The following is a 9,395-nucleotide window of genomic DNA, read 5'->3' as shown; positions in this document are numbered from 1 at the left end:
ATGAGATTACTTTTTCTATTTAAGAAGGAACAGCATTGAACATTCCATTCTGAAAGAAGCAACATTCTGAGGTTCAGCCTTTCATACATTGAAAGGATGTAATCTAAACAAATGCAACCAGCTCACATTGTTAACATTGTAGGATTGGCTACATGGCACTTTTCCAACCTCAAATTTAAAAAGCTGTGAAGTTTTATTCCTTTGTATTACTGGTGACCCATACTTCTCTGAAGGAAGGTTATTAAAAACTGCAAGGAGCTTTTTGTGTTCAAAATCATTTCTACATTATTTCTGTTTAGTTGGATTTTCAAAATTCAATCTCACATCTAAAGTATGTTTAATATTTTGGTGCATTTAAATTCTTTGTCTTACACAATGTTATTGAAATTGTACAGGAATGCAACATTTAAAGCATGACGAGAAGAGAAGGATCACCACACAAAAAAGAAAGAGCTTGCTTCAATTTTTTGAGTGACTGCAGTTCTAGATCTATGATTTTCAAGGGTGATTTTGGCCTAAATATGTCTTTATAAATAAGAGTGTTCTAGAGGTGTGCTCCACTCAGTTCAGTAAAGACATAATCCAGGAACAGGGAATGGTCAGTTAAAGGGTGAACCCAAACATTCCAGGTATTTGCCATTCCAGGTATCTGACCGAAGACTGTGTGAAAGCCAAAGTGAGGCTAAATGACCCCTACCCTCGTTCCCTGAAAGGCAGCCAATTGCAAAGATTTTCTGGCTGCAGTAGGTTGATAAACTTCATAGATGATCCATAATAACGTGCACTGACCCCAATGCAATTGAGATTATTTCACTGCTTTCACAATCTCCAAAGAGGTCCAATCTGGAATATACAAGTTGATGCATTTCATGGACTACTGTTTGGACCATGGTCTGTATCCATGCGAACAACAGTTCTGTTAAGTTGCTCTGTAGATCAATGTGTTTGCAATCAATACATGTAATATCAGCATCTCCTTGCCATCTTCTGTTGAACAATGAGGAAGTTAGAGACGACAGCGCTAAATACCAGCTAAGCATAGTTGGACAAAATGTGAACAGAGCATCAGGAGCTATATGAGGAGAAGATTTGTTGAAAGTCACTGGTGGAGACAGGGTATCCCTCACCATACTCCCACATAATGGACCAGATATTAAACAAAGGCTGTGGCTACTGGCTGAAAAGGCAGGGTAAGGCCACTTCCACAGGAGAATATAGCTAAATTTTCAAGTGAGTTTCCTTGGTCATGGCTACTTCCTGCATGAGGAAGCACACCAGGCCTCCAAGGACTGGTGGTCAAACTGGTGGTGATGATTGGCAGTTAACCAGTCCTTGTATCACCATGGAACGTGGTGGCATTTGTTGGTTTTTGATGAAGAGCTGAGGAGCCATGCAGGAGGTCAGACTGCGAGGTAATTGGGATGGACTTGCCAGATCCAATCCCTTCCTGCTGGAGCCAGGAGAAGTTCAAGAGGGAGGGAGTGGGGTTGGTTGTTTGGGGGTGGGCGGGGGTGCTGTTGGTGGTGGTGGGGAGAGACACACAACTGAGAAGTGATAGCTCCATGGAGTACATGATGTCCAAATAAGCAGCCAACATCCCTCTCACCCAGAACCTGTAGGTAGGCTGCAAGAGGCCCTCAACTTGTCTAAAGTGAGCTGTGCATATCCTGCAATGGGGTGTAGGTTTTCTCGCTGAGCTGTAGGTTTGATATCCAGACGTTTTGTTACCTGGCTAGGTAACATCATTAGTGGCGACTCCAGGTGAAGCTTCACTTGGAGGTCGTCACTGATGATGTTACCTAGCGAGGTAATGAAACGTCTGGATATCAAACCTACAGCTCAGCGAGCAAACCTACACCCTAAACCTCACCTGAACTACAAACCTTCACAAACCTTGCATATCCTGCAATGACTAGCAGAGGTGGGTTTGTGGCATGAATGTCACCTACTGCCAACCCTCCCAGTTTTACACGGTCCAACCCCCAGCTCACTTCAGTGAGTGAGGGGGGGGTTGAATTTAAAATGTTGCCCTCTCTACCATTGTTCTTTCACATTTTGTTAATATTTCATTGGACTGATGCAACTTTAATTTTCAAAATCAATGGTAGAGTCATACAGCATAGAAGCAGACCCTCAGGTCCAACTTATCCATGCCAACCAGGTTTCCTAAACTGATCTAGTCCCATTTACCTGCATTTGGCCCATATTCTTCTAAACCTTTTCCATTTATGTATCTGTCCAAATACCCTTTAAATGCTGCAATTGTACTGACCTCTATCATTTCCTCTGGCAGTTTGTTCCATATATGCAGCACACTGTGTGCAAAACATTTGCCCATCAGGACCCTTTTAATTCTTTCCCATCTCACCTTAAACTTAAACCTTCTAGTTTTGGACTCTGAGGAAAAGACCTTGCCTATTCACCTTATTTATGACTGTCATAATTTTATAAACCTTGATAAGGTCACTTCTCAGCCTCCTAAATCTGCCATTTGCCTTACTTTTATTGGTGAGGAAACTTGGGATATTTTCGTTTGCGACACTGCATAAAAATGCATTGTTAGCGAATTTAATAAATGATTACATTGACAATAAGAACGAACTTGCATTTATGTAACTGCTTTCACAAGCTCAAGGTGTGACAAAGCACTTTACAATCAAATGAACTACTTCTTGAAGTAGTCACTGTTGCTATGCAGGGAACATGGCTGCCACATTACATACACATGTCCCCCTTGTAGCAGTGAAACAAGGACCAGACCAGGGCTTCCCAAAGTGGGATCATGAACTGAAATATTGGGATCATAAGCTCTGAGGCAGCAATGGCCACAGTGGAACATTAACTAAGTTGAAGTAGCTGTGCTCCTGCTGTAAATAGGCCTGACACACTCACTGGAGGAGAAAGTGAGGTCTGCAGATGCTGGAGATCAGAGCTGAAAATGTGTTGCTGGAACAGCGCAGCAGGTCAGGCAGCATCCAGGGAACAGGAGAATCGACGTTTCGGGCATAAGCCTGAAGAAGGGCTTATGCCCGAAATGTCGATTCTCCTGTTCCCTGGATGCTGCCTGACCTGACACACTCACTCCCTCCTCTCTCAATTTCCACTGAAGGGCTGCGCCAATTTTCAATGCTCAGAATATCATCATGGTGGGAAGCACTAGACTGGACAAACTGTTTTATGTGAAGTTGTTTGAGGAAACAATATTGTCCAGGGCACCAGGGAAAACACAGCAGATTCACAGAAGTGGTGTAAGTGACATGGGCGCCCTTAACCTAATGGCACCCACCTCCATTGCTAGTGCATGTTGTTCTGCAAAAGTGCCACCCATTGGATCTCTAACTGTACAACAGCTTGCCAGGAATTTCTAGCCCATAAATCTTTAACATGCCATTGTATTGTGTATCCATTTTTGATAGTTTCTTATATGATGACAGATTTGATACATGGGGAATACCAACTGGCAGTTACAAAGCAGCCACGCTCAGAGGTAGGTTTATTAGCTGCACTGTTAGCTTGAATTCAGAGTCATACAGCATAGAAACAGACCATTTGATCCAACTCACTGATACCAATTAGATATCCTAAATAAATCCAGTCCACTTGCAAGTATTTGGCACATATCCCTCTAAACCCATCCTATTCCTGGTGAAGGGCTTTTGCCCAAAACATTGACTTCCCCGCTCCTCGGCTGCTGCCTGACTGACTGTGCTTTCCCAGCACCACCCTCTTGACTCTAATCTCCAGCGTCTGCAGTATTCACTTTCACCATCCTAGTCATATACCAGATGCCTTTTAAATGTTGTAACTGTACCAGCCTCCACTACTTCCTCTGGCAGCTCCTTCCATACAAGCACCACCCTCTGTGAAAAAGTTGCCCCATAGAACCCCATTTAAATCTTCACCTTAAACCTATGCCTGCTAAAGACTCTCCCTCCCTGGGGAACAGATGTCATTTATTTACACTATCTACACCCCTCATAAACCTCTGTAAGGTCACCCCTCAGCCTCTGAAACTCCAGGGAAAATAGCCCCAGTCTATTCGCTCTGTCTGTAATTTCCTGATAGTTGCCTAGCATTATCTCTTATTTAAATAATAATAGATTCTCATAAGAAAACAACTGGTGTCAATATAAACAAGTTGATGTGACCTTTGCTGTTCCAGATGTGGTTTTCAATGTTGTAGCTTACTGGATGCAGGTGAAAGAAAACAACAGAATACTGTCCTTTACAAGCAGCAAAACGTCTGAATCATTTTCCCTGGAGAATAACACACAAAATTTGTCTCTAAGTCATGTTGGCAGCTTAATTAGTGTCTTTCCTTAACTAACAAATACAAGTCAAATCAGTAGGCAATTGAATATCAAATACTAGATCCAAAAAAGCCTTCCTTTCAAAATGAATCCTATCTAATGTAGGGTGAAATGAAAAGGAAAACTGCCTTGAATCTTACAAAGGCAAACACAGGACTTTCAGTGGTTGATTCTAGTGTTGGAATGGTTTCCCTCCTGTTTGAAATGTTCAGAGTTGCTTCCGCCTCTGCCTTCTCAATCCCTCCCCATGAGAGAGAGAGAGAGAGACCGTAAGCATGATTGCTCGATGCACACAGGCAAAATATTTTCAATCTTGTCCTTATCAGCTTTATCAGGAAACAGCATGATTTGATCTCGCGCTCTCAGCCAGCTCTGTAAATCCTTGATTTGTCTGCCGATTTTGCCATTTTTTCTTTATCTACTCTTAGTGATCAATGAAATAAGCAAACAAGGAGAGAGAGAGAGAGAAACAGCCAAGAGGGATGTACTCAGGTGAGGTTGTGGAATAACAGCTGTGTGGAGACAGACTGCCCAAACAGAACAGACTTACACATCTGCACTTGAAAGGAGGGAGAGAGAGAGAGAGAGTGCACTGGCTCTGAGGGATTGGGAAGAACGAAATGTTGGAACTGGTTGCTCTCGCCTGACCCCCGACCCTAGCATTGGTGCCAGCCTCGTCTGTGTCAGGTTGGAACTGCTAATGACAGCATTAAACGTCTGAGCTCAGATGTAAAGGCTGTCCGTTTGCTTTTGCATCGCCTTTGATCTGAATATGGACTAGAATGGATTAACAAGACCACTGGGGAGAACAGTCAGTTACAAAAAAGAAACATTAAAACATATTTCAAAGATTTTATTGAGATTATATGCCGGACTGCAATAAAGCACCAGCCCTGGTTATAATCAACCAACTGCTAACAGGTACAGAAATTTTCTTTGTCTTTATTGAAGCTTTTTGCTTGTTTCACTGTGCTGTAAAAGCTGTTCCTTTGCTAAATGCTAGAGATTGTTGCCATAGTGATTTGAGTGTAGTTATCGGGTACCAAAGTTTATCCAAGTAAGACACAGCATCTATCAATAACGTTTACACGATACGCGCAATATTTATAGGACTTTGCCAATAGTTCAGGAAGAAAAGACGGAGAACCATTAGCTGTTATAATGTACAGTGCGTGCCTGCTCCAATTTATATTGCAACCCGAACCAAGCAACTATAACTCTTGTTTGGAGATTTAGCTCTGTCAGTGCTGTTTAACCGGTCTGATTTCTGCAAACGCTGCCCGTACTATGATGCAAAAATTGGACGAATTGTTGTTCCCTACCTTAAAGTGCGTTTAAAATTTAGTCTGTGGTTTCCAACAAAAGAAAATCTACTTGTGATGCTAACGTGGCTCCAATGGAACCACCTTTACTTGCATTGTTTTTGTGTACTGTACAGACGCTTCTATTAACTGCATTCTGTTCACAGGGTTACGATGCCATTTGAAATGCAGTTAGAATAAAAGAACAGCAAAAATGCATAGCTATTGGAGATGAGCAGGGGAGTTTGTGGCTTGCTTGTATGTTGGTATACAGTATACAAGACTAGAGGCAGCAGATAATTTATGTTAAGTGTGACGACCAAGTAAACAAAAGGTGTCAAACTGCTTTACCAGAAAAGGTTGTGGAGGAGTTTGGATTGGGAAGTTGATGTTGATTCACTTCAATTATTTTTGTGCCCATTTTGGGGCACCAATGTGGTGCCACATTTGCAGGTTGCTAGCAGTGATTTTGCATTTCACATCTTGGGTGTTTGGCAAAGCGAATACATTGAACACAAAAGTGACACATTTGGACAATAGTGTTTCTTTTGGTAAATGGTCTCTATATAATCCCTTTAATAGAAAGCTTCATTCTCTCAAAAAAAATTAACAGAGAATAATTTGGAATCTCTTGTCAGTCATATCTGGTGACCTGCAAGCTACATTCCATGTCGTCTCAGGACAGTCCTTGTTATGGGCTGCTCTTCATTGCATTTTGTAGGGAGGAGGATGTGAGCATTTGCTGTTGTGAATACTGCATAATTATTCCTTTAAATAACAGAAAATTCAGGCTAATTCTAAGTCTGGAACTCTGGTAATCCAAGTAAACAACAGAAGACTTCAGAGGATAGCCATACTTTCACATGTGCCCAAATGTTGTCACTGAAAATATTACTTAAAGGAATAAGTGAGCAAGGAAACAGTTCAAAGGAGACTGGTTGAGTAGTAAGAAGAGATGTTACAATTCTAAGACTGTACCCCATTGTTATCCAAGACACCATTAAAACTTGAAAGTCGCTTCATTTTTAAGGAATGCAGTTTATATGTTACCCCTCACTTGGAAAGTTCCTGATTCAACCACTAATTCTATAAAACATATGCCAACTTGTAGTGGTAAAAAGCAAATGTTATTGAGTAATGACAAACAATCCAAATGTTTTAAAAGCTAAACATTTGTTGCAGCATTATTGCATGAGCAATTATGTTTTTCCAATCCTTACAGTATTTTAGTTAATTAGATTCAAAAATCAAAGGGAATAGAAATATTACATTCACAATGTTGAGTTGTATTTAAGTTTTATCCAATACAGCTAACCTGTAGCCATTATAATAATACCCTGTAATTCTGAACTCAGGATTTCACAAAATGTCTTCCTTAAATCCGTAAGCAGCAACCAAACAATGAGGTAATCAGTTTACACTGAATGAACACAGATTAGACACTGATAGTTACAACAGATTAAATGCTTTCAGTAATGTGCATATTGCAGACTAAAGTTCAGAAACATTTCTGCTTTTAGAAATTCCCAGTACACATTGGATGAAAAGAAACAACTCATTACTGTCTAGTACCGAAAGGCTAAAATGTGTTTGAATCATAATTACTCTTATAACAAAGTTCACCTTTTGCTTATTGCATTCCATAATTTGTATTTTATTCATGACTGTTATACATATCTGCTGTATATGAGTAGGTTATGTAATTGCTACAATTGACCAATATCAGAAACTAGAACAAAGCTGATTGGTAAAGAAAAGCAGTGGCTAACTTTTCTGTGACAGAAATGTTGCCTTATAGAAGTGGTACTTAAACGTTCACATCCACAGGTCACTTCGATGGAACAAGTGACCCTATGGATCACTTCACTCGCTTTCTCTTGTCACCACAAAATAATTCATCAGGATTAATGGAAAAATGCTGAAGCTTTTGTTGAGACATCAGTGAGCTCATGTCTGGTTCTGAGCTGAACAGCTTCGGTCTCATGTTGGAGTCTGCCTTCAGCCAATTCCACTTTATTGGTTTCTGCCTCCAAAATATTGATGATTCAATGGTTGAGTTATATGTTCATGGCATGCCAGGTCCTTCAGAGCTGAGGATCAAATATTTGGACCACACTTGTTGCGAAGACCAAACTTTTATCACAAAATGCCAACTTTGGTCACTTCAATTTTGGACCAGACAGTGGGCACCAGTTGACCCTTTGTAGAACACAGGCAGTCTGTAGGCTTCACTTTGAGAGCCACTGCTTTACAAAAATGTACCACTCCTGTGCAAATGGAGGTGGGAAATCTCTATCATAATTACATTGCCGTGATGTCTGAATCTTTCACTGTTAGCATTTAAGTTATTGGAAGCAGTATTTTTCTACAACTGAAAGGTCCAAGTAATGGGCAAAGAGCTAGGCCAGCAATTTCCTTGGGATTGCCTGTGTTCTGTCCTGCTGTAAATTTGAAAGAAACATGGTGGAAGCTCTATTTATGGGCATTAGTAGAGATTTTCCCTACTTGCAGTGAAATCATGCCAGCAGAGTGGAAATATTTCTGTCTGGTACTGCTACACTGGCATTGATCTGCCAATGTGGAAAATTGCCCAGATATGTCCAGTCCACAAAAAGCAGGATAAATCCAACCTAGCCAAGTCCTACCCTATCAGTCTATTCTCAGTTATAAGCAAATAGATGGAAAGTGACATCAATAGTTCTAAGTGGAGGCACTTGTTTATTGACAACCTGCTCACTGAGGCTCACTCTGGGTTCTGTCAAGACCACTCAACTTCTGACATCATTGCACCCATGGTACTAACATGAACAAAAATTTGAATTCCAGAGATAAAGTGAAAATGATTTCACGTGACAACAAAGCAGTATTTGACCAATCCTTAGAGTATAAAGGCAGGAGTATAATTAAGAGAGAAATCACGAGGGCAAAAACGGAATATGGGATAGCCTTGGCAAATACAGTTAAGGAGAATCCAAGGGTTTTTACAAATACATTAAGGGCAAAAGGGTAACTAAGGAGAGAATAGGGCCCTTCAAATATTAACAAGGCAGCCTTTGTGTGGAGCCTCAGGAGATGGCTGAGATTCTAAACAAGTATTTTGCATCAGTGTTTACGATGGAGAAGGACATGGAAGATATAGAATGTAGGGAAATAGATAGTGATATCTTGAAAAATGTCCATATTTCAGAGGAGGAGGTGCTGGATGTCTTGGAATGCATAAAAGTGGATAAATCCCCATGACCAGATCAGGTATACCCTACAACTCTGTGGGAAGCGAGGGAAGTGATTGCTGAGCCCCTTGCTGAGATATTTGCATCATCGATAGTCACAGGTGAGGTGCCAGTAGACTGGAGGTTGGCTAACATTGTGCCACTATTTAAGAAAAGTGGTAAGGACAAGCCAGGGAACTATAGACTGGTGAGCCTGACATTGGTGGTGGGCAAGTTGTTGGAGGGAGTCCTGAGGGACATGATTTACATGTATTTGGAAAGGCAAGGACTGATTGGTGATAGTCAACATGGCTTTGTGCGTGGGAAATCATGTCTCACAAACTTGATTGAGTTTTTTGAAGAAGTAACAAAGAGAACTGGTGAGGGCAGAGCAGTAAATGTGATCTATATGGACTTCGGTAAAGAGTTCGACAAGGTTCCCCATGGGAGATTGGTGAGCAAGGTTAGATCTCATGGAATACAGGGAGAAGTAGCCATTTGGATGCAGAACTGGCTTGAAGGTAGAAGACAGAGGGTGGTGGTGGAGGGTTGTTTTTCAGACTGGAGGCCTGTGA

General features: G+C 41.1%; 1 protein-coding gene across 2 annotated transcripts in view; it reads left to right on the top strand.

The window, feature by feature from the left end:
* The first annotated feature begins 4,573 nt into the window (after positions 1-4,573).
* LOC122559554 (protein shisa-like-1) overlaps positions 4,574-9,395 on the top strand; it is a 160,819-nt gene continuing 155,997 nt past the window's right edge. For both annotated transcript variants that reach the window (XM_043709213.1, XM_043709214.1), the window contains exon 1: positions 4,574-5,231. The gene's annotated coding sequence lies outside the window, so the exon portion shown is untranslated. The remainder of the gene's footprint in view (positions 5,232-9,395) is intronic.

The sequence above is a fragment of the Chiloscyllium plagiosum genome, chromosome 19 (genome assembly GCF_004010195.1).
Source record: "Chiloscyllium plagiosum isolate BGI_BamShark_2017 chromosome 19, ASM401019v2, whole genome shotgun sequence".
Lineage (NCBI taxonomy): Eukaryota > Metazoa > Chordata > Chondrichthyes > Orectolobiformes > Hemiscylliidae > Chiloscyllium > Chiloscyllium plagiosum.
This window is presented reverse-complemented; position numbering and strand designations above follow the sequence as displayed.